Below are 22,430 nucleotides of genomic sequence, written 5' to 3' on the forward strand. Positions count from 1 at the left end.
CTGGTTATAGTCACTGTTATAGGTGTGGGCAGATGCATTTAATGCTTGTTTCACTCATGGTTTTTATGAGAGGGGGAATCTTGAAATATAACAGATGTCTGACTTGGTTAATGAATGCAAAGGTTATTTAGTGATGATGCAGCTGGTGACCTTGAAGACTGTCTTTTTAGAAAATGAAATTTCTTCTGCAGTTAATGTTCAAACTTGTCATCCATTTTAAGGCATTTGTTGAGTGTTTTTGTTTTTAAGCTACATGATGAAATTAGATGATAGATTATGTGTTCACGGTTTCGAATCTTACTGGAGCTGGTCTTCTGTCAGTACTTAAAAAGATCAGAATTATGTAGCTAAAGTACCCAAAGTAAGAAATTAGTTGTTGCTGTTTATTTCTGAACAATCTAATAACCATATGTGTTTCTTAGGTGGTTAAATTCTAGCCTAAAACTTTGTAGGTATACATGCATGTAATTTTGTGAGGAAGATTTAGGTAAACCATGCTGCTGTGGTTTGGGTTAGTTGCACCTGGGCATGTTTGTCCTGTCTTACCTCTCCTGAAGTCAGAGCAGTGCATTGTTGCCTTGAGCATGGGGATTTGCTAGGTCTGTGTGATTGTCAGAGTGGCTGAGGTTTTGTGTGACCATAAATTCAGTTGCATCATGTGAACATAATTAACTCTCATTATGTGTGCCTCATAAGTTCCATTCAGTTATCTGAGTTGTCATCAGCTGAAGAAGTGGTGGAGGTCCTGTGCTCACCAGCCAGGCAGAAGAAATGCAGGAATGTGTAAACAGGGCTGGAGCTTGGGGGCCAGCCTGGAGTGGCACTTGAGGACAAGGGAGCCGAGAGCCCAACAAGGACACAGCGAGGATCAGCGAGTCAGAGCAGCGTGGGCTGAAACTGCACTCAGGATGAGGGACACGGGAAATGTCGTGGGGAAAAGGAGTAGGATGGTGTAGGGCGGTTTTTCCTCAGCTGTGGATGTGCCCCTTGCTGTCCTAAAATGATTGGTGTGCTCCTGTTTAACTAGAAGTTCAAGCTGGCACTTGGAGAGCCTCACATCTTGCTTGTAGCCGAGCTCCTGAAGTTGGAACTGCACTTTGAGATGCCATGAACCTCACCTCCAGCGAGTCCTGCTTGCTTGTGGTGTTATGCCAGAATGTGCATCGTCCTTACTGAAGGGTTTTCTACCAAAGCACCTATTAATAGTGAGTATTAGCAAAGATATGAAAAGACAGGAGGCAAAAATTGTGTGTGAAACAGAGGATAAAATTGAGGGATAAGTGGTACTTGCACACTATTAAGTTAGCTTACTTAGATTTGCTGGTTGATAATAATAAAAGGTTTGATTCTGTCAGCTTTAAATCTCATGCCTTGACTTCTTCCAGAAACTTTCGGTTCTCTGAGGTAAATTCACTGTATCTGTCTTTATTGTTTCCTTTTATATGAGCTTTTAACAATAGCCTTTCAAGTAAGCTGAGTGTGCTGACAGGTGTGAGAAGTACTCATAAGTGAAATTTAATGGATGGAAAATGAGGAATGTTAAATAATGGGTCACTCAAATAAGTTTAAGGAAAATCTAAATGTCTTGAAAATTAATGTAGTTACAATCTCATAAACCCCAGGCTTGTCACAGATCATTTTTGCATGCTGTTAACATTCCTGACATGCATTTCTCCTGTCCTGCAGTTTAACTTTTTCTGAAGTATGCTAGAGAATGTATTAAGAGTGGGAAAGCTGGACTGTCAGAGTTCTGCATTTTAAAACAGGGTACTTTGATTAAAGAAACATGGTTTCTGTCATATATTGTACTTTGACATAGCCAACATTTTGATAAAGAGTTAAGTTTTCAGACTGTGTAGAAATTACAGCAAAGGCTGTGGTTACTGGTATAGTTCTGGAAGTGGAAAAAGGGACAGAAAGTCAAAAAGGAGAAGTGTCTTAAAAGCAATGTTTTCTTGTTTTTAACTAAGCTTTGGTCAGTTTTCATTCTTTCATTCCTATGTATATATGGATCTTTGTTTTAAAAATAAAGTGGAAGTGGGAGGTCTACAGGATAAGATTTATTTATCATGTAGAACAGTGGTTACTCTCTAATTGGTTTCGTGTTTGGTTTTTCTTTCCCCCGTTGTTCTGTTTCTGGTTGGCTTATTCCCCATCTTGCTACCTTCAGATTCCTTGTCTGCTTCTCACCCAGATATTTTTGATTAACAGTGTTTTAAACAATGTCATTCCAAACTGGTTACATTTAGTCATCATTTCTTTCAGTGTGATGACTTAATTTTGTGAGTTGGGGCTTTTGTGTTGTTGTTTTTTTCCCTGAACTTTAAAGTTTAAATTAACTCCTCTAAGTACTCTGGGTGACTTTGTTATAGTCAGAATCAAATGTCCAAACTATAATTCTGTGTGCTCTCCCCATGTGAGTTTGGAAGTTACACAGTGTGCAGTGCCTTCCTTTCAAAAATCATTTCCAAATTGGAGTCCTGCTGCACATGATTCCTGTGCTCCCTGCTGACCCAGGACAAGCTGCAGTCTTGCCTTAGAAAATGGATAAAGGCTCCTTGGCTAGACTTTCTTGTGATGCCAATTCAGCCATGAATTTAAATATGCTTTCAGCTTTGGCATGGATTGCTTCTAATGGTGTTCACCTCCTTTATGTTCTTGGCTATTCCTAATGTAATCTGATCCTGAAGGCTCCAATCTAAAAGTTACTCTTTTCAGCATGTCTGTATTCCTATTTCTACAAACTTCTTTCCTGGCATAACTATGTTTGCAAAGAATGTTGTGATAGCACTTGCTGAACAGCATTTTAAAAAAATATATTTATTAAAATAAATATATATTTTTTATTTCAATAAATAAATATATTTAATTTTTTGTATTATATATGTGAGTTTTATGAGAGAGAAACTTCCAGGTATTCAGTAAAAGTTGTACAATTCTATGTGTATCTCAATAAATACTGTGTGACTTGAGGGTATTCAGCAGTATGCTGCTCTTGGCTGAAGTACAATAGCTATTCATTTAATAAATTACTTTGGTACTTAATATTTTAGCTTATAAATCTTTTCAGTACAGTCTTAGAATAAACAGAAGTATTGGCAGAATACGTTATATAAAAATATGTAATATGTATATAAACACAAGTATATGTGTGTACTTGTATATAAAGCCATATGGTGCCGTTATATTTAAAAATGTAATCTATACAAAATTATTTTCTGTCCTGTCTATTTAGAAGTTTTACATGTAGAAATATTTTTAGAGTAGTGTTCATACATACAGGTGAAAATAATTTAAATGCTTTTTAATTGCCCTGTAGTTTATTTAATGTCAAGAAGCAAAGTATTCATAAAGAATTAAGTGGGATTAGTTTTAAGTGTGCTTTTACACTGTTGACTGTTCCTTCAGTACAAGTGTTGTTTTGGTTCTGCCTTTTACCAGCTGTCATTTCTTGTGCTATTTTTTTCACTAATATTACGTTTAAAGACATTTTTATGTGGATTATTTTCTAGAATCGTCTTTACTAAGAATGCTGAAATCACGTTTTTAGTAGAATTATGGGTTTTCTTACCCCATAAGAGGGATGGCACTGGGGGTGTCTGGGAGCCTTGTGTCCTGATATGACTGTGTGATGTCAGCTGCCAAAGGATAAGTGTGCAAAACAAAGTGTTCTAAAATCTGTACCAATGTCAAACCTCAGTCTTGTTGGCGCTCAGTTATTTTGTGGTTGCCCAGCTGTCAAGTGTGATGCTCGCCCATGGCTCTTGTTTGAAGCCATCAGCTAGGAATCATACATAGATTTACTACTAGCCTGGCTGTGGGTAACAGAGATGGCACCTGAGGAAGTCACTTTTGGGTTCAAATGTCATTTCCAGGGCTACTTCACAGATCTTGACATCTAAAATAGATCAGGTGACTTCTTCCCCCAAATTTCCTTCTTTTCCACTGTGAAATGCAGGGACTGCAATGCAGTGACTGGCTCAGCAATTGGTGCTTAGAGATACAAGAGTGTGTCTTCTGTGGGAGCTTAATGTGCAGCTGCTTTCTACCAATTCACTGTGCAGCTGGCTGATGCTGGGTCTTTTGGAGCAGGGCTAGAAAAGTCACTTGGGTAAGGAACTTTCCTTAAATGCCTTCAATAAAGATCCTGAAGTTAATACCTATGTGTTAATTGCTGTCCTTGTTGATTTGGGTCCAGAGAGGAGAGCTCTCTCCTTGCTATGCAGTATTTTCAGCTTTCTACTAGCTCTGGGACTGATGAAATAGCAAGTATTTATAAAAGAAAACAGTAATGCTGTCTTTCTTGAAACTCATTGTTTCAGAATGGATAGTTGCTTCTGTGATGTAACATTTCATGGGTTTTTCTTATTTAGCCTAGATGCTCTGGGATTAAACAAAGTTTTAATTTTAAATAGAGTCTGAACACAGACTCAGATATCTTGCTATTTTTTCGTGTTCAGTTTGGCCCTCAGATGTTTTCTGCCTGCCTGTAATTAAGCTGTTCAACAAAAGACATAGTTATACTTCTCATTTGTTACAGTAGCTGTTGTGAGCTTTCAGATTTTTAACAGCTAACAAAATACTGTCAGCAGGAGTATCTAAGTGAAAGACAAAGAACTGGAGTTGTCTAAGTCAGGAAATCCATGAATAAATCATTAAGGGCACTGCAGCACCTATTTGGAAGGTTATACTATTTTAAAAAGTATTCATTTTTCCCCTTCATTTCATTAGATGTTCACCTTTTTAAAGTTATAAAATGTGTGGGGAAAAGAGCCAAGACTGTTTTTTAAAAAAAAAAACAAGTGACTTTGGGTAGTTTTGTACTTTTGTTTTCTGTATGGCACCGTTTCTCAAGTCCCCTCACTCCATCATATGCCATGTGTGTTCTGAGAGGCTTTAAATGGTGCCCTGGAAGGTTTGTTGTTGCTTCCTGGGACTTGGAATTTCTTTTTTGGGTTGCTGTTTTGGTTAGGGGGCTGTTGTGTGCTTGGTTGAAGTAGCTTTTGCTAGCAGACAGAGGCTGCTTACAGCTGTTGTGTGGGAGAGGCAAAGGAATTAACATGTGCCTGTTTCTGAGCATTTCTGGGAAACAAAGGACAAGGAAAGCAAATTGTGTCCTTTCACCACTCTAGGTCATTAAAGGTCTAATCTGGAGCTTGCTGATTTCAGTGAGCTTTGGATTACTGCATGGCCGAGTTAGAGGCAAATTAATTCAACAGCTTCCATTTCATTAGAAGGAAAAGGTGTCAAGTCCTTTCCTGACGGCCGTGGATGAGCACACCACAAACTGGCTGGCTAATAAATTTCAGTGGGGCTTAAATTAATCCAAGAGTGAGCTGTCAATAAAAGGGACGCTGACATTTCCACGATGTCTTTCCTTTGCAGTCCTCTCCTGGCCAGTCCTGGAACACTTGTTTGGCAGCCTGGTGCTCCAGCTAGGAGCACATCCCATGGGAAACTGCTTTCAGCTGAATCCCTGGCCCTCTGCTCTGCTGCTGGGCTGCACAGGCACCAGCACCAGTGCAGGGGAAGAAGCACTGGGAAGGCAGGAGGTGGGACTAACTGCTCCTTTCAGCAGTAGTGAGATCTCTGTTGGACTTTTTAGCTTTTTGGAAAATGCTACGTTCAGTGGAGCTGCATGGCAGATGAGAATTAAGTAGAGCGTGTCTTAGAGATTTTCACCTCCCAGGAGAGCAGATGTTTCTTGAGATTTGGCAGTTGTCCTTGAAGTTTGGTTTATATGCTTGCTATCTGCAGTAATTTTATCTTACTTTTTATTACATTAGTCTTTTAAGATACCTCTTTGCTTTTTATGCCTGTCAGTTCCCTGAGCAGAACTAAAATAGCTCCAGTTAAATAAAAACAATGGATAACTAAAATTAAGTAGTTTTACCTGTGAAAGCTTACCTTGGATTTCATGTGAGCTTTAAAATGAAGTTACTATGCCAAAAATCCTTTGACAGAGATAGGAAAAAGTAGCAATTTGTTAACAATGCCTTTGTTAAAGTTTTATTGGAAGAGCATTAAACTTCTGTTTTAAAAAATGGGCAATTTACCAATGCTTATACACAATGAATGTCTTGTGAAGTTTAGAATACAGATACGAATTCTTTTAACATAGTTGAGGCTTTAGTGTACTATTTATGGGAACTGAATATAAGGATATGCAGACACCCAGGTCAGATCACTGATATATTCTGATATGTTCTTTAGGTTTGTAGAATTTCCTGGGGATGGGGCACTTTGTTTTGCTTTATTGAGATGGACAAACATATCTTTTTCAAGAGCTTTGGAAAATACTAAGCTATTGTTTTGGTACATGGAGAGTTACTACGGTAAAAAACTTGATATTTTTGTCCTTTTTTTTTTTTTTAAACAAGGAATACAAAGAATCATTCAAGTCTACAGTAGTAGTGGGAGGATGTGCTTTCTGTGGGGACACCCTGGTACATTCCATCTCATGGAATGCACTTGGTGTGGCATTTAGCAAAATGTGCTTCTTAACAGCTTCAGGAAAGGGCAGCTAAATGGTTAAGATGAGTGCAATGGGAGCCTTTCCTGCAAGGTGCCATGCCTTCCTTACACTCCTGCAGGAGGCATTTTTGGCCTTGTAGGGAATGGGACTCTGCTGCTGGACAGCGTTCTTGAAGCATTTGTGGATTAAACCAAATTACAGGAGGCACACTTCTGTGTGTCCCAGGAAGCAGAAGAATTACCTGTGCATATATAGTTCCTGGTGAGCAAATGGAAGTGATTCGTTTGAGTAAATAGGATAAATTGCTTATTGTTCTTCAGATGTTTATGTAGTCATGTTGGAAACTGCAGCTAATCTGCAATCTTCTGCTGTCTGCTTTTTATGCTAATATGGAGTTATTTTGCAAGGGTTTGGGAAGGAAATCCATTCTAGGGTTTATTGATCTTTGTGGTATTGACTGCCTGCAAAATAGCTTCCACAGATGGCAAAACAAACTCATATTTTTAACTTGAGGTGGTGAAATTGAATGTTGTCCTACGTCTGTTTCATAATGAAATCCAACAAAGAGCATAGGAATTGTGAGTTGAGTTTTGGTGTTTCCTTTCGTTGCTTTGTTTTATAACAAAGCTTACTAGAATATTTCTTAAGCCCTAAGAGTTTTATTAGAGCAAGTGTGGCTATTTCTGTGCTTTTCAGTGGGGAGAGTTGGGAACAGCAACTTTTTATCTGCAAAATGAAATTATATTGGTAGAATATAGTGGTGATTATGGCAAAATATCAGTGAGAAATAATTCCAAAATTAAGTTTCTGTGTGTCAGTTGTGAGAATTTCTAAATTCTCTAATTAGAATTCTCTAATTCTAAAACAGAATCCTGTTAAATGCAAAAAGAATTGTAGGAATGAAGCATTTTCTTTAAAATGGGCTTGTCACACATTTGCTTCTCGAAATTTGTTCTTCACAGGAAATACCAGATTGCAGTTAATGCAAGATGGCAATTATTTTAGGTGTCTGTTTTGATGAGGGGCTAGAGTTTTCAGAATTATAAAAATAGTTCAGAAAGAATTCAGTGAGATTGCAGAAGGAAACAAACTGGTCAGATTTAGAGTGTCTTCCTTCTGAATTGGCAGGTAGGAAGAGTATAAAATTTTGTTTTCAAATGTACGCTTTAAAGAAGAGAGGTTTAAGCCAAGAAAATTGATTTAAAGAAGACAGGTTTAAGCCAAAAATACAATGGTGTGTGGTTATATCTTCATATCTGAGTATTCCTGAGACAGCGGGAAAACAGAAATACTGGACTAAAATGTAATTTGAAAACATTCTTGTCAAAGCCTGTCTTATGGGAAGGTCATATATTTTTAAAATAGAAATAAGTTGTACTTCTTATTTCAACCATCTCAGTGTTTGTATCTCTCTGAGATAGACAATGAGCATCCATGGTCTAATTTTCCATTTCTATCTTTGTTAAAGCTTCATTTTTATTCAGAGTGGGAACATTGAGATACATGAAAATAATGGAAGTGTTCTAGTCTTCTGGAGAGTGCACCCAGAGGACCAAAGGAGCTCTGTGTGTGAGGAGGGTCTTTTTGAATTTTGTTGAAACTGATTTTTGTCAGATCTGTTTCCAGGTGATGGGGACAAGGAACTTGCAGTTGGCAAAGTATGTCGAGGCTTCCATAATTCTTTTTGTCAGCCTGTGCTGTTCTGCAGGAGCCCATCAGTCCTCATTAGAGAGAACCAGCTTACTGTGATGTGCTGGTTCTTGGGTTTGAGACAAGGACTGTCTGTTCCTGACCTGCCTTCCTGCTACTGCTTGTTCTGGGAAACCTGCAGGTGTGTAATACTCTCTTGGTATGGAGTCTTTTGTTGTTTGTTTTCTGCATTTATCTTCTATAACACAGTGAAGAGGACAAGATGTGGAAGGAAAATAGTGTCATAAATAAATAAATCGTGTTCAACTTCTTCGCAAAGACCCGGAGGAGCCCTTTGTAAAAAGCTGTTTTGTAGCCAGTTGGTCTCCAGCCTTTGCTGCATGGGCTTATTCCATCCCACGAGCCTGCATTTGTCTTTCTTGGATGTCATGAGGTTTCTGTCAGCATTTCTTCACCCTCCAAATGGCAGCTCTGCATAGCCTCTAGTCTAGTGTTGTTTCAAACTTAGTAAGTTTAAAAGGCTTATAATCTTGGCTTTTGGTTGAATTTTGCATTGGTTTCCTTTTCAGCTCTATGCTGTGAAAAGTGGCTGTATATGGCAAAGCACCTTTAAAGGCAAGCCTGAGTTTTATCATCTTGTTTTAGCATCTTATGAGCACACAAAGTGCTTATCTATTCTGGCTCAGTTTGCTTAAATAACATAATACAGCTATGAAACTTCATAAATTTGGCAAGCCCAGAAGAGGAGTGCTTATTGTATTGGATTTTTTTTTTTCAAAGAATGATAGAGAGCTCTGTAAGAGAAATGTTTGTTCAAATCTTCATTGTTTATTGGGATTTTCAGTGTATGAGCTAAAATATTTGCAAGGAAATATTTGTTTTTAAAAGCCTTTTTTTGTTTTCAGTCAAACCACTGCTACTGAAGAACTCCATTTCTGTCAGTGATGCTATAGCAAAACCTCAAGCCAGTTATAGTCAACTTAAAAAAATGTCAGTGCAGGCACCTGTGATTGTCTTGCTCTAATTCTTGTGTAAGACTTTGCTGTGCTTGGCTCAAATGTTTGCATTTCCATCTGTGTTACTTGGATCTTCATTGTGAGGGGCTACAACAGCTTTATGAGAAAATCACCAAATTGCCTTTGCTTCTTTGTGGAATTTACTTGAATGGAAATATTTTTTGTACCACTTATGACAATAGTTTATATGGTATGGCTTGTTTAGTTTTGGAAGGGTATGTAGAAATGAGGGATGGATGGGGCAGCTGAGAAATAGTAAAGCCGAAGAATTATACTTGGTTTTGCTTTATTTAAATTCATTTTGAGCTGCTATCTCTATGGGGTCAAATTCGGACTTTTTTTTTTGTTGTTGTAGGGGAAAGGGAAAAGAACATAGAAGGGAAATTGTTAGAGTTTAGAAGTTAGAAGCAACTTCTGAGTAAATTTAAAAAAAACCAGCATAATTGTGCCCCTGATTATAATTTATCTGTGGAGTGCAATAGAATGTCTGGAATCTATACTTCTTTAGAATTGCTTAACATTTCCTAGATTTACTGGCCTTTTACTCCTTATTTATACCCACATATTTATCTCCTTTTTTTTTTTTTCTGAGCCTATTCAGGGTTTATTTTTTTCCTCTTAAAATGTGAATATTAGGATCATGCTTAAAAGATGATAGCATGCATTCTCAAGTCATTACATGATTCCAGGAGCTGGGTTCTGAGTAGAGATGCCAAATACCACCTCTGTTTGCAAATGGCAGCTCTTAGCTGCCTGCCAGAAGCTTTTTGTTGGCTTGAAGGCCAGGCTGGCTCAGAGTATTGGAAATGTGTATTTCCCTGACTAATGCCACTCTGCGTGACTCTTCTTGCTGAAGCACTAATGAGCAAGTGCCTCTCAGCCAGATTTATTCCAGTGTGGTTGTTCTTGTCAGCTGTTCCATGGCCAAGTCTAGTACTTAAGGTGTATTGATTAAAAATACATGAATGTTTCATTTAACATAATATTTATTTCTAGCATAAGTAAGAGTTTAGCAAATCCATCCTCTTTTTCCCCCTCTCCCCCACACTTCTGAAAAAAGCACACCTTAGAAAAGCTGTGACAAGGATTGGGCTTACTTCTTTGGGACTTGAAGGGGCTGTCAGAGCACTCCACTCTTCCATCCAAGTACAGCATTCCAAGCCTTCACTGATCAGTCAGGAAAGGTGATTCTTCACTTTGGGAACAGTTGAATATTGCAGTAGGTTGATGAGAGGAGGGGTGGAATTTCCCTTGCTGGAAGCAGTTAAGATTCAGTTTTGGATGACTCTGGATCATCTGAAGTCTCATTTTCAGCAAAAGATTGGACCAGATGATTGCCTGAAGCCTCTTCTTGTCCAGGCTTTTCTGTTTCCCTGTGATTCTTCACTGGGAAAGGGTGAGGCTTCCCCAGATTAATCTGGGGCAAGATTTTGCATATTGCTGTTTCTCCTTTTGTGGATGAAGCAGGAATATCTTTTCTCTAGATTTAGTTAGATCATTTGATGCTTTTAACATCTGTGCTTTGGTAGGTTGGACATTCTGGCTGCCCAGGTTGAACAGCAACAAAGTGGGTTTATCATTCTGGGACAATCTAATGAATCCAGAGCAGGCTGGGATTCCTGGCATAATGGTCTTAGGATCATATCGGAAGAAGGTGAATTCATAATAAAATTTTGTATGATAATTGAGCTCCTACTTTGCCAGCAAGAAGAAAATGCCCTTATCATTCATTTGGTTGGTGGGAGAGTAAGGAAGAGATTCCAGTCCTGTTGCTGGAACCAAGGCAGTTTAAGGACACAGGAAAAGAAGAGTTAAATCTACTTTGCACAGTAGCTTAGCAAGGTAAACTCATAACAGGTTATCTTCTAATATGTTACAGATAAAAGACTTCTATTGAGAATTCTTGGTTTTGAAGTTTGAAACAAGTAGGTGTTTGCACAATTGGAGAAGTTTTGTGGTTTTAGAGGTGTAGCAGAATCCAAAGTATTTATTGATATTTACAAACAGCAACAAGTTCTTTGCATGAGCAGTGTTATGAAATACTGGTGAATTGCCTTTTGTTTCTCATGTCTGCAAGCAGGTATTGACTCAGTTGTGTCTTCTGATTTTCACCACGTTGTTATCTCATGGACTGATTAATTGCATCTGGGGTTTTTGTTTGTTTGTTTGAAGGCTTTTTTCTTTCTTGTATGTACCAGATTGTGCTAGAAATAAATTTAGGGAACTCAAGGTTCTGACTTGCATTAACTAGTGGCAGTCTGGTATCTATTGGTCTCCTGCCATTCCTGTTTTTTAATGAAGGTATTTGTATTCTTTGGTACTGGTATTCCTGGTTGGTTGGTTTGTTTTTAAGCAGATCAGTCCTACACCCCACAGGACAGGGGGCTATCGGATGTCACAGTGTCCCATCTTCTGTTGCTCTGCCTCAGACACCAGCTTGGCTTTGCTTCATCTCGTGTGTTCCCTGCTTGTGCTGTGTTCTACCAAACCCATGAGCTTGTTCAAATGTCAGTGCTTGATGTGTCCTGATCTCTTCCCCAGGTACACAAAGCCCTTTTCACACTTACCTATTTGATGGTTTCTAAGTGTGGATCATCTAGAATGTAGCAAGATATTCTTGATAAAGACTTACTGAAACACAGTTGAAGGCTGCTTAAATTATTTCCTTGTCTCTTCTGGAAATAGCTGTCATGGTGTGTGCTAGCATTGAATTTTGCCTTTTTCACTGCCATGTTACAGAGGTGACTTATGCTGGGTGCCTCCTGCTTGCTGATCAGTTTACTGCTGGGCATTCATTATGCATTATCTCTGCATTTCTCTGCTCTCAGTTGTTAGGTCATGCTTTGGATCTAGTTTTGAATGTTCTATATCTCTTACCTTTTAAACTTTCAGGCTTTTTCTTCCTTAAATTTGTCTTCAACTAATTATCTCCTACATATGAAAACTTTCGTCCCATAATTGAAAAAAACAAAAATTGTTCATTCAGTATTTTTCACGTTACATTTGTGTAAAAATTAGTGATTTCTGATAGCTTCTAACAATGAGAGACCTGACTAAAGTAAAAAAAAATTGTGAGGGAAAGTTTGTCTTGCCAAATACACATTTTCATGATTTTTTTTCTTTTTATATTGACAGGCTGTTGTGCAATTCCTCTTGCTTCTTTTAAGCTGGTTGTAGGCTCTCATGTCACAATATGGCCATGAATATTTCATTATATTTTTGAAGTGCCTTGCTGAAACTGGTAGAAGTGGTGGTTTCTAATTGCATCTAGGTAGTTCTTTCACATAACTCAATTGCCATCATGTTTCTCAAGCTAAACTAATGTTACATAAAGGAACAAAAAGCTGTAAATTCATATAGGACTGCTATTGTGATGTTGTTTTTATATAGTAATGCACACAGATGTACATACCAGCAACAGAATCTTGATTTTAGGCTGTGATTTTAAAACCTAGTAACTGTCCCTTCAGATGGAGAACTTGGCTTTTTGCTCTGCTTCATCTATTCTGCTTCTTGCTGCTGATAATGAGGCAATCCTCCTCTGAAGCTCCAGCTGCTCCCAGGCTTTGCTGCTCATTTGAAAAATCCTGTTAAGCAGAGGAAATGTGATAAAACCCTGCTGCTGTTTTGGCCAAAATAGCTGTACTGTAAAGGTGTATGGAGAAGAAAATTGGCGGTTTCTGGAGGAATGATAATTCTCTTAGAAACCATAAATGTTTGGAAAATGGGGTGTAATGACAACTGTTTTTTCTCTGATGTAGTACTTGTTTGCTGCTCAGTGTGTGTAGTGCTTAAAAACAAGGATGCTGCTGGTTTGTTTTAATCTTCTTATGGTAAACCCTCAAATTAAGATACGGCCAGTCTTTTCAATCAGTGTAATCTGAGTCAGATTTGAGAAAATTAGTGCTAACCACCCTTCTTACCATAGTGCAGATAAAACTGCCAAACAGGAAAAGAGATAGGGAAAGCTTCACTACAGCCAAAAAGCCTTTGCTGCTGCTTTTGGGTGCTACAGCAATGTTTGCTCTGTCCAGGATTGCCAAGCCAAACCATCTATCCTGTATTTCATGGGTTAAAAACATGTTTTATTTGTGACTTTCCTATCCTCTGTTCTATCTATACCAGACTCGCAATTTTTGCCTTTTTCCATTCCTTACGGATTCTTTCAGTGTTTGTTAACACTTAGAAGTAGGGTGAGTGGCAGTTTATCTTCATTTTGATGGAGTCTCCATATTGCTTCCTTTGAGCAGTTGGAGAGTAATCAGAGAGAGTGCAAACCTGCAACTTGGTAAGGTTTTTAGGTATATTTAAGCAGAAGTAGTCAGTAACATGAAGATGAAATAGAGACACATTTCTGGTCTTTAAACTGTGTAGGCATTCTAAGAAATGAGTGAGGGCTTAGTGCGCTTTTAAAGGCTGTAGACAGATATGAAACTTGTAACTGAGCAGGAGATTGGGGACATCACTCGTTCTTACTGGTCAATCTTTTCTCCTCCAGGAGCTTACTGTCCCCTTGGATCAGCTAAACAAAACTGTTTATATTGTCTGTCCATCAGCTGCTGTCTGAGGGATCTGGGTTCCTTTATACTCTACTGTATGGTTTGAAAAAGTCAGATTATTTTGATAGAACTTGGTTGAAAAACAACTTGTGGTGACTGATCTGAGGGGAGCATTGGCTAACCTTTTCAAGTGGGAAATAGTGAGATTTTGGAAGTTGGAGCCTCAGCAAACACATGCTTGCAGCACAGTCTGAAATGAGTGATTTGCGCTGGTAGTAGCTTTTAAACAAAATCTTTCCAAGCATGGTGATCTTTTTGATCTCAAACCTATTCTTAATCAACACAGACTTAATTGTTGTAATTTGTTCATAAGCTGAAATCTGTGCAGATTTTGAACTCAGTGAATTTCATGCCTCATAAAAGCATACAGCTGCCTGTAAATCTTAGTGATTTGTACACTGGGGAGGGTCAGTAAGACAAAGTGCCGGATTTTCAGAATCCTTCTGGCAATGGGATCTTGCAAGTCATGGTCTTGTCCTTTTTGTAGTGCAGAAACAGTAAAAGCAAACAGAACTGCATGGAAGGTCATTCTTCAGAAGAACTTCATAGATCTTGGTTGAAGCATTAACTTAGTGATTCACACAGATGTGCAGACTCTGCAGTTGTCATAGACTTGCCAAAGTAGAATATACAAATGAGACAAAATCCAGTGGAATGTATGGGGAAGCTGCATAAAACTATCCCTTGTCAAAATACTCTGTAGGATAGTACCTTATCTTTCTTCATAAATTGCAGGTGTGAAGTAGAATGATACTCCTGTGGAATTCTGGGGACTGAATCTAAAGACTGTAAAGTAGTGTAAAAATGGCATTGTGAAGAGGCAGAAAAAGGTAGTGAACACAATTTCTGGAGCAGCTGGGGTCTCTTTTGTGTGAGTAGGAATGTGCATTGTCGTTTAGCACTTCATCAGAATGGTTTATGCTGCCATCATGAGGAAATTTTATTACAAGTAGCTGTTCCTGCAGTGTGGTACTTGTTCTTCATATAAAAATTCCCAGTTAAGATTATTGAAGCACCTTTGAAATGTTTTTCAGCATGCTTACAGAATTAATAGCATACTTTAGGTAATTAAATTGGTTTAAAAATATTTAGAAATCTTTTGAGCTTGAGCATTTGGAAATAAGATGACGTTTAAAAGTGAATCTGGAGAGGTCTGGTGTTTCTATGCTTTTGGTAATTAATTTTTTAAAAAGAAATCTGGTGAAGCCTGCAGTGTACTTCTCACATTTTGAATTAAAACCCAGAGAACATCTTCTGTAGTCTTCTAGATCATTATTATGCTGTTTTTAGCCTCCAATGCAGAAGGAAAAGTCTTCTATAATAACACATTGCTTATAATGTGAGGTTTGTGGTATGTCTTTAGGCTGAACAAACACTTGAAAGCTTCTATAGTAGAATTGCAGTGCTTTTCTCTGTCTTAAATGGCAAAACTAATCTGTTGGAGCACAAGGAACCTGGGAATGGCTTTGACATTTTGGGATGTTAGATGGGAATAAATCAGAATTTGAAGTATCTTAAGTCTAGAGGGTAGTAGTTTCACAGTCTCTGGTATTCCAGCTCTAATTTCTTTATAGTACCAAACATGTCATGCTTGAGGGGATATGTTTTCCTGGTTTAGAGAAATCCATTGAGGAGATTTTTTTTTTTTTTTGTAGAGCCATTATGATTTTAATTAGAGCTTCTTACAGAATTATATTTTCTATGCCAAAAGCTTAGACCTAATGAAAACTGTTCAGACACCTTCACAGAGCTTCAGAGTGTTTCTCTGTGCAGAAAAGCTGTTTAGCATATTGATGCATCTTGTGTCTATTCTGTTTTAGATGATGTCCCAGAGCTGGAAGACAGGTACACAAATTATCAGGCATCTTATGTGCAATCCTGTTCTCTTCTCTTCAAAGGCCACCAGTAACACAGATCCCTTAGTTCAATTTCCCATCTGTTAACTTAGTATAGTGATCCTTTGGAAGTACAAAAATTGTCTCTTTTTATGCTTAATACTTCCTTTTTCATCATTAAGACTAATCTGTCCCGCCTTCTATCCCTGTTTTTTGAGTGAGAACTTAAAGGTGTGCTGAAGTAACCATGAAGTAAGGTTATGATCTTTAGCTTTTTTAGTCTAAATGATGTGGGAAAAGAGGTGGTCTTGTTTCATGGGGTGTCATTTAAAAAAAAATTATATTCATCAGCTATTCTCTTTTAGAATTTAAAATTAGCAAGTAAAAAGTTGTGTACTTTTTGGTAATGAGACAGTTTTGATTTTCGAGGGGTGGTGAAAATATGAAGCAGTTTTTTCCCCGAAGCCAAAATAAAACCGAAAACAGGCTAAGAAGTAATAGTTCCACTAGGAATGGCCAGAATATCCTAGTCTTCTATGAAAAAAAAAAAAAAAATCTGGCTTGCAGGTGCCTGGATATGACCACAAGTTTTTCTACTACAAACGGTTCCTAAATTCAGAAGGTGTTAGGGACAAGGGATGCAACAGGAGTCTTGGAAAATGGAGGAGAAAAAGAGTGAGTCATCAACGTGGTGAAGTGGTGTTAGGGAAGACTGGAGGAATCTGAGGAGTGGTTGGATAGTAACCAAAATAATTGGATAGAACAGTCTAATCAACTCAGCTGCTAAGCAATGCTTTTTAAACACCCCTACAAGCAAAAACCCCCTTTCAGCCAGGGATTGTAAGCATTGATTTTACTGGTGGCTCAGTCTGGAAAAGGCATTTTTGGCTGGTCCTGAGGAGGATGGGTGGGACGCTGGGTTTCAGCAATTCCGTGTAGCACTGCAGGAAGCAGTGCACTGCATTAATCCCGTGTAGTCTGTGGGAATGAACAATGTGGGAACTGGTGCCAGGCTAAGTGAGTAATTACTGCTACATTTGTATAAAGCTGAAGAGTGAAAGTTTGTCAGCTCAGCTGAGAGGCAACAGCTTCTTCCTGATGTTGCTTTTTTTCTGGTCTAATGCACCCCTAGGAAAAGCTGTCTGGGACCTGTTTGCTGCTGCACCATTATGTAAATATTATTTCAAAGCAAAAGTAACCTACTGTCTAAGTGGCTGTCTAATATTATGGTTCCAGATTAAAATGTTCTGCAGGGAGAAGAGATCAATGTTATCTTTTTCAAATTTTGTGAGCACCTGCAATTAAATGTAAATTAATTGAAAACAAATGTTGAGTTTGGATAGATTGTCACTTACTTGCTAGATCTCACCTCTTGGTATATTCTAATGGAGGTACTTGTATAACATTTACTCCTAGAACCACTTCTTTGCATGTATTTTCATATCTCATTTATAAGGTAAGTAAGGAGTAATTGGATTATTTCCAAACTTTTGAAGTTTTTGATCCTGTGGTGTTGAGGAAAATATAAGCTGAGGTAAAGGTTTAATTTCTCACACATATATTTGGTGAACAGAGAAGGAAACAAGGCTTGCATGCAGTTCCACAGATTTTTATTTTATTTTATCTTATTTTTAGAAGTCTATCTCTTAGTGAAACGAGTATGGCAGTTTTGCCTTTTACTGTTTGTGTTGCATTCAGCAATGAGAGCAAAGTCACAGCAACTGGGTGATAAATGACACCCTCCCCCCAGCCCCTTCTGCTCCCAAATGCAGGAAGAATTTCTGTCATGCATTTGTAACTGATGGTGTTTTGACAAAGGTGTCTCTGTGTATTTGCAGCAAAACAAAACTCATATAAAATATAAATGCTTTGATGTAAGTAGCATTGGGTTGCCTAATATTTAATTTCAAATTAACAACTTTTTTAGAGAAATTAAGGCAAGCACATCTTTTACAACTAGATTTATTAGGGAGAGCTTTAAGGCAGATCTAATTGAAGCAATGTGACCTACTTATATTAGCATAATATACTAGGTAATTGTTTTAACACAGTGTATTGTTAAGACAAAATTTAGTTACCAAGAGCACTAACAGTGAGTTTTCTGATTGGTTTGCATGGAAGTTGGTAACAGGAAAGTTTTAAACTTACTGAAGCCCTTAGACCAGAAGAAATTTTGTATTTTGAAGGCAATTTTAAAATAAAACATAATGATTCCTGATAATTTAGTTGCTCTGAAGTAGTAGTCATGGAACGTGTCAATGCTCCGCTAATAAATTTCATATCTCACCAAAGTGCAGAGATTTTTAATTCATGCATCTGAGGAGAAATTTACAGGTTTAATCCCCCCATCCGTAAAGTGCTCCAATTTTACAAGAATTTTCATTAAAATCATGCATGCCATAACTGTTGTGCACTGCTTCAAGTAATTAATCAGAGTAGGGATATTTTCCTGGAAGAATATATTTGGCTTTACAGAACATCTATATTAACTTTTTCTAGATGGAAACCCAGGTGGTGGTTGTGTGTCCACCTAACTCTGCAAAGCTGCTGTGATCTCCACCACAGAAGTTGTGTGGCCAGGGACAAATAGTGACAGCCAATTAAAATGATGCATCATTTAAACACCTGTTTTCTGGTGTTAGGAATTACCTGGGATATAATATCATAATTGTGGTTTCTTGATAGGTCTTGATGTAAATTTATTGCCTTTATCTCAAAACACGTGAGAGAATGATGGCACTGAGTGAATGTGGTTGTGGTAGGGCCACATGTAAGTCACATCAGTTAGATAAATCAAGTTAATTCTGGTTTGTTTCTCTTAAGCCAGTCTGAAGCCCATATGGGGACCAATTTTGGTCCTTTTCCCTGTGAGGCTGACCTGTTTGAGGAAATGATGGCAGTGTGGGCGGCGTTCTGCTCCAATCTTCCCTCCCCTTTCCTTCTTCCCCTGGGCAGAACGAGAGCAGTGGAGGCATTAATGAATTTTTTCCCAGCTAATAGGGAGAGCACAAGCATGGTCCTTTTCCATGGCTGTGCTTCACTTTTGAGTGCTTATGAATGCTTCAGGCTGAATGATGAGAACTCTTGAAGGCTGACTGGAGCTGATGGGTCTGCAAACAGTGTTATGAAAAGGTAAAAAGGTTCTGTCTTAGGTGTGGAGCAGTGCTCAGTCCTTGCCAAAAGAAAAGGAAAAAAAAGCTTGTCATGTTGCATTTGAAACTGTATTTTTTCCTGTGTGCTAAATGCCTGAGGTAATATGAGGATTTTGTACTGATGGCTTGCTAACCCTGTTGAGTTTTCCATCCTGGAACCCTAAGTGTGCGCTGTTTACTTAATGACGTGTTTTGCACAGTTTTCTTTGTGATTAGAATACCTGTCTGAAAGTTGAGTGCTGTTATCTTCAATCATTAGGGCAGTGAATGTCAGATATTGCTGCCTTTCTCTCAGTAGTTACATTCCAGATTTTTTCAAAATCCTGGTTGCTTCTTGGTCTCTCTAGACTTAGCCTTCAAACTGATGATTAATTCTTACCAAAGAAAATAAGTATTTGAATGGTTTCCAAAGCATTTAAACAGATTTTATTAGGAGGGAGAGAGAATGGAAGTATTTCTAATATCTTCTGAAGTAACGAAGTTGCTGTAGCAACCCAGAGCTTAGTTGCAAATCAAATCATGCCTTACCTTGGCTTTTTCTTACAATGCTGAGTCATAGGTTTCATTGTCCAAGTTTGAGTCTGTACCCTTCATTTGTTATCCTTGTTGTTCTTTGGGGGAGGAAAAGAGAAAATCCCTTCTCTTTTGACAAAGCACCTGATATTAGGTGATCAGATGTTGTAAACATGAGTAATTTCATAGGCTTCAGGAGATTAATTGAAATGTAATTAGTGATTTTTGTATGTGTGTGAGTCAGTGTACATTGTAAAGGATGCCCTGTTTGTCTGCTCTGTTTTGCATAGAGATGCATCTCCTGCCCTTGAAAGCACATGGGCTACCTTGTGTGTTGCCATTCCTGGTGCTTTTAGATATTTCTTTTTTTTTTGTTTTTTGCAAATATCTTATATAAAACTTCTTTTGGAATTCTCTGCAGTCTGTTCAGTTCTTAACAGTGTGACTGTGGGTCAGATGTGCATTGTATAATGTCATGGTTAAGTTTAATTTCTTCCACTTCAAGATTGGGTATAATATGGCAATAATAAGCATGTAGCAGATTCCTGTCTAAGGGATGTAAAGAATTCTTAAGAATTTTGTTTCTGAGATCAATGTAGATTAATATAGAAGAAAATGCCAAAAGTAATTCAAGTTTGCACACCAGCACAGAATGAAGAGTTTCAGTGGTTCACTGCTTATAAATACTTGTATGAATTATTTACATTTCAGAGAATAGATTTAATAATACTTTAGTTTTAATAACACTTTAGTTTTTAGTCCTGAATTGTAATTTAGTGGCACGTGAATTGACCTAGAAAATAAAAATTTTGCTATGCAAATTAAATTTATTAAGTGCAAATACAAGTATAATAAAAAGTGCCATCTGTCTAATTAAGCCAATTAAGTATTTCTTCAGGGAGGCAGGGAAGACATAAAATTCATTAAAACTATGTATGCAATAGTTTTAATCAATTTCTGTCTTGTAACAAAAGAAAACTCACCCTTTTTAGTAGTCCAGGGGTGCCTATGGGGACGAATAAATAAAATCCTGTAGATGTAATCCAAGAATGGATGGACATGTTGTTTCTTTTTTTTAATGCACAGATTCTAATACATGAAGTTGAAAACTATAAAAAAAAAAAAATGAACTGATTCAAGTAGGGAGTTTTCACAACACTACTGTGTAGTTTTAGGAATGAATTTGATATTTTCCTGAGTGTGAACTTTTATTTGTTTCATCCTTATGACCTTCAACTGGTTTTAATACACTGGTGTTGATGCTAAAAATATTTTATCAAGAATATTTCAGATTGCTTGTGACAGTGGTAATAACTGAATGCAAGCCAGCTCTGGTTTAGAAGCCTTAATTAGGAAAGCTTATTTAGGAAGTGGTTTCATTTATCACCCTGACCCCAGGAGTTTGTACACCCAACAGTTTGTTTTTACCTTTGTTCTTTGGAGGCACATTGAGTTACACAAAATGCCAGCTTAGAAGTGAGGTGACAGAGCTACACTTTCCCCTACTTGTAACACTTTTCTGTCACCTGACAGGTGATTTGCACCATTTGCAAGGCATTGTGGTTGCGGCTCATTTGCTAGTTTGAAATTCGAATTGGTTATTATTACAGATAAGAATATATCATCTCCCTAAAATATGTCTTGATTAAAAAGCACACTCACTGTGTGGTGGTGCTCTTGTGCAGAGGACTTTGAGTTATCCTGAACCTCAGTAATAGATTTGCAATCCTACAAGAAGTGTATTATTTACTCTGGGGCTTCATCAAGGGCCAGCAAGCTGAGTGACATTAAATAGGCATCTGCTTAGTTTGTATTAATAAACTCTGTCTGTGGAGAGAAAAATTTGTGTGAGCTACATTCTGGTAGCTCGCACAGGTTAATATTTGTGTCATGATAGAAAGTAAATGCTTGCTTTCTAAATTCACAGTAATTTAAAAAATTGCTTATAATAGCAGCGTTTTGACTTCTACATTTGAGGTGTCTGTTCCAATTAAGTCACTTCAGTCCAATTTACTTGCATGCATGCTCAGAAATTGTGCAATACTAGATTTCCTGTTTGTTTTTAGCAAAAGGTAGTTCCTTTAAAGTTTATTTGGCTGTCTCAGGGTTTTGGTGTGTGGTATTTGGTATTTTTTTCCCTTTTTTTGTTTTTTTTTTCAAGTTAAATAATTTTAGTAAGTTTTCTGTTCAATATTTTCATATCACTTGACAGGAAGTATTTGTCTCCATCCTGTATAACTCATTTTTAAGTAGGATAAAGTAGCTTAATCCCATTTCTGGCTCTGCGTATTTTTTTTTTTTTATCTCTGTATATAGTAATGTAATGTCTACATAAATGCTATTTTTCTGGTTTTTATAAAAGTCACTTCAGATTTAAGAATATGTAGTTATTTCATACAGTGAGAGACTAATTTGATTATCTTTGGCTGGAATGTGTAATACCTGCTGATTCTACACCGCACGTGATTTATACTCTTGTATTTACACATGCAGTGAGCAGAAAATAGAACTGTCACTCTGAAATGGCCTCTGTAGAAGGTACAGCCCCTAAAAAACCTTTGCTCTGTGGAGTGAACCTCCTGTTTTCCTGGAAGAGTTGTCTCCCTTGCTGGTAATGCCTGTGTGCCCAGGTGCTGTTTGCTCTGTTTCCTGGGTGAAGGTCATGGGGATGGTAAAGAGTGAATGTGGTGGTTGAGGTAACATTTCCTTCTTGTGTTAAAGGTGAAATCATCCCCTAAGTTCATCTAGGTTTGAATTCAAGAATTCAATCCTGAAACAGTGCTGGCTGTTTCATGTGCACAGGTGCAGAATAACTGGTGTCTGTGTGCCTCAGACTGTCCCCAGTGATCAGGAGAATCCTGGAAGTTAGTTTCCAGTTGCAGGTTAATTGGGACTAATTGTTTCAGCAGGAATTGGAGCTGGAGAGGAGGGCAAGGCTCTAAGCAGGGTCCCTCACCCTTCTTGTCTCGGTCATGGCCAATGGCTTTGTGTCTGTGTTGTTTCATGACTTGCAGGAGGTTAATTTACAGCTCAGGTGTTCCTCCCTGCCCCAGAAGAAACCCTGATGTTTTACTGCTGACAGGAATGTTTCTTGTTCCTCCTGCAGAATGTTCCAGGCTGGTTGAGGCAGCCGCAGGGTGGAATGGCCTGGCTGGGAGCACAGCCCTGGTTACACAGCAGCCTCCCTGTGCCTTTGGGTGTGCAGCAGGAGGATTCACTGCTCCAGTTCA

At 38.0% G+C, this 22,430-nt stretch overlaps 1 protein-coding gene across 8 annotated transcripts in view; it reads left to right on the forward strand.

Annotated features, from left to right (window-relative positions):
* PLEKHA7 (pleckstrin homology domain containing A7) overlaps positions 1-22,430 on the forward strand; it is a 145,467-nt gene that overhangs the window by 22,444 nt on the left and 100,593 nt on the right. The window contains exon 1 of one of the 8 annotated variants that reach the window (XM_064714987.1): positions 734-1,205. The exons of the other annotated variants lie outside the window; for them this stretch is intronic. The gene's annotated coding sequence lies outside the window, so the exon portion shown is untranslated. Of the gene's footprint in view, positions 1-733; positions 1,206-22,430 lie in introns of those variants that run through there. 8 annotated transcript variants of the gene reach the window in all.

This window comes from Zonotrichia leucophrys, chromosome 5 (assembly GCF_028769735.1).
Source record: "Zonotrichia leucophrys gambelii isolate GWCS_2022_RI chromosome 5, RI_Zleu_2.0, whole genome shotgun sequence".
Taxonomy (NCBI): domain Eukaryota; kingdom Metazoa; phylum Chordata; class Aves; order Passeriformes; family Passerellidae; genus Zonotrichia; species Zonotrichia leucophrys.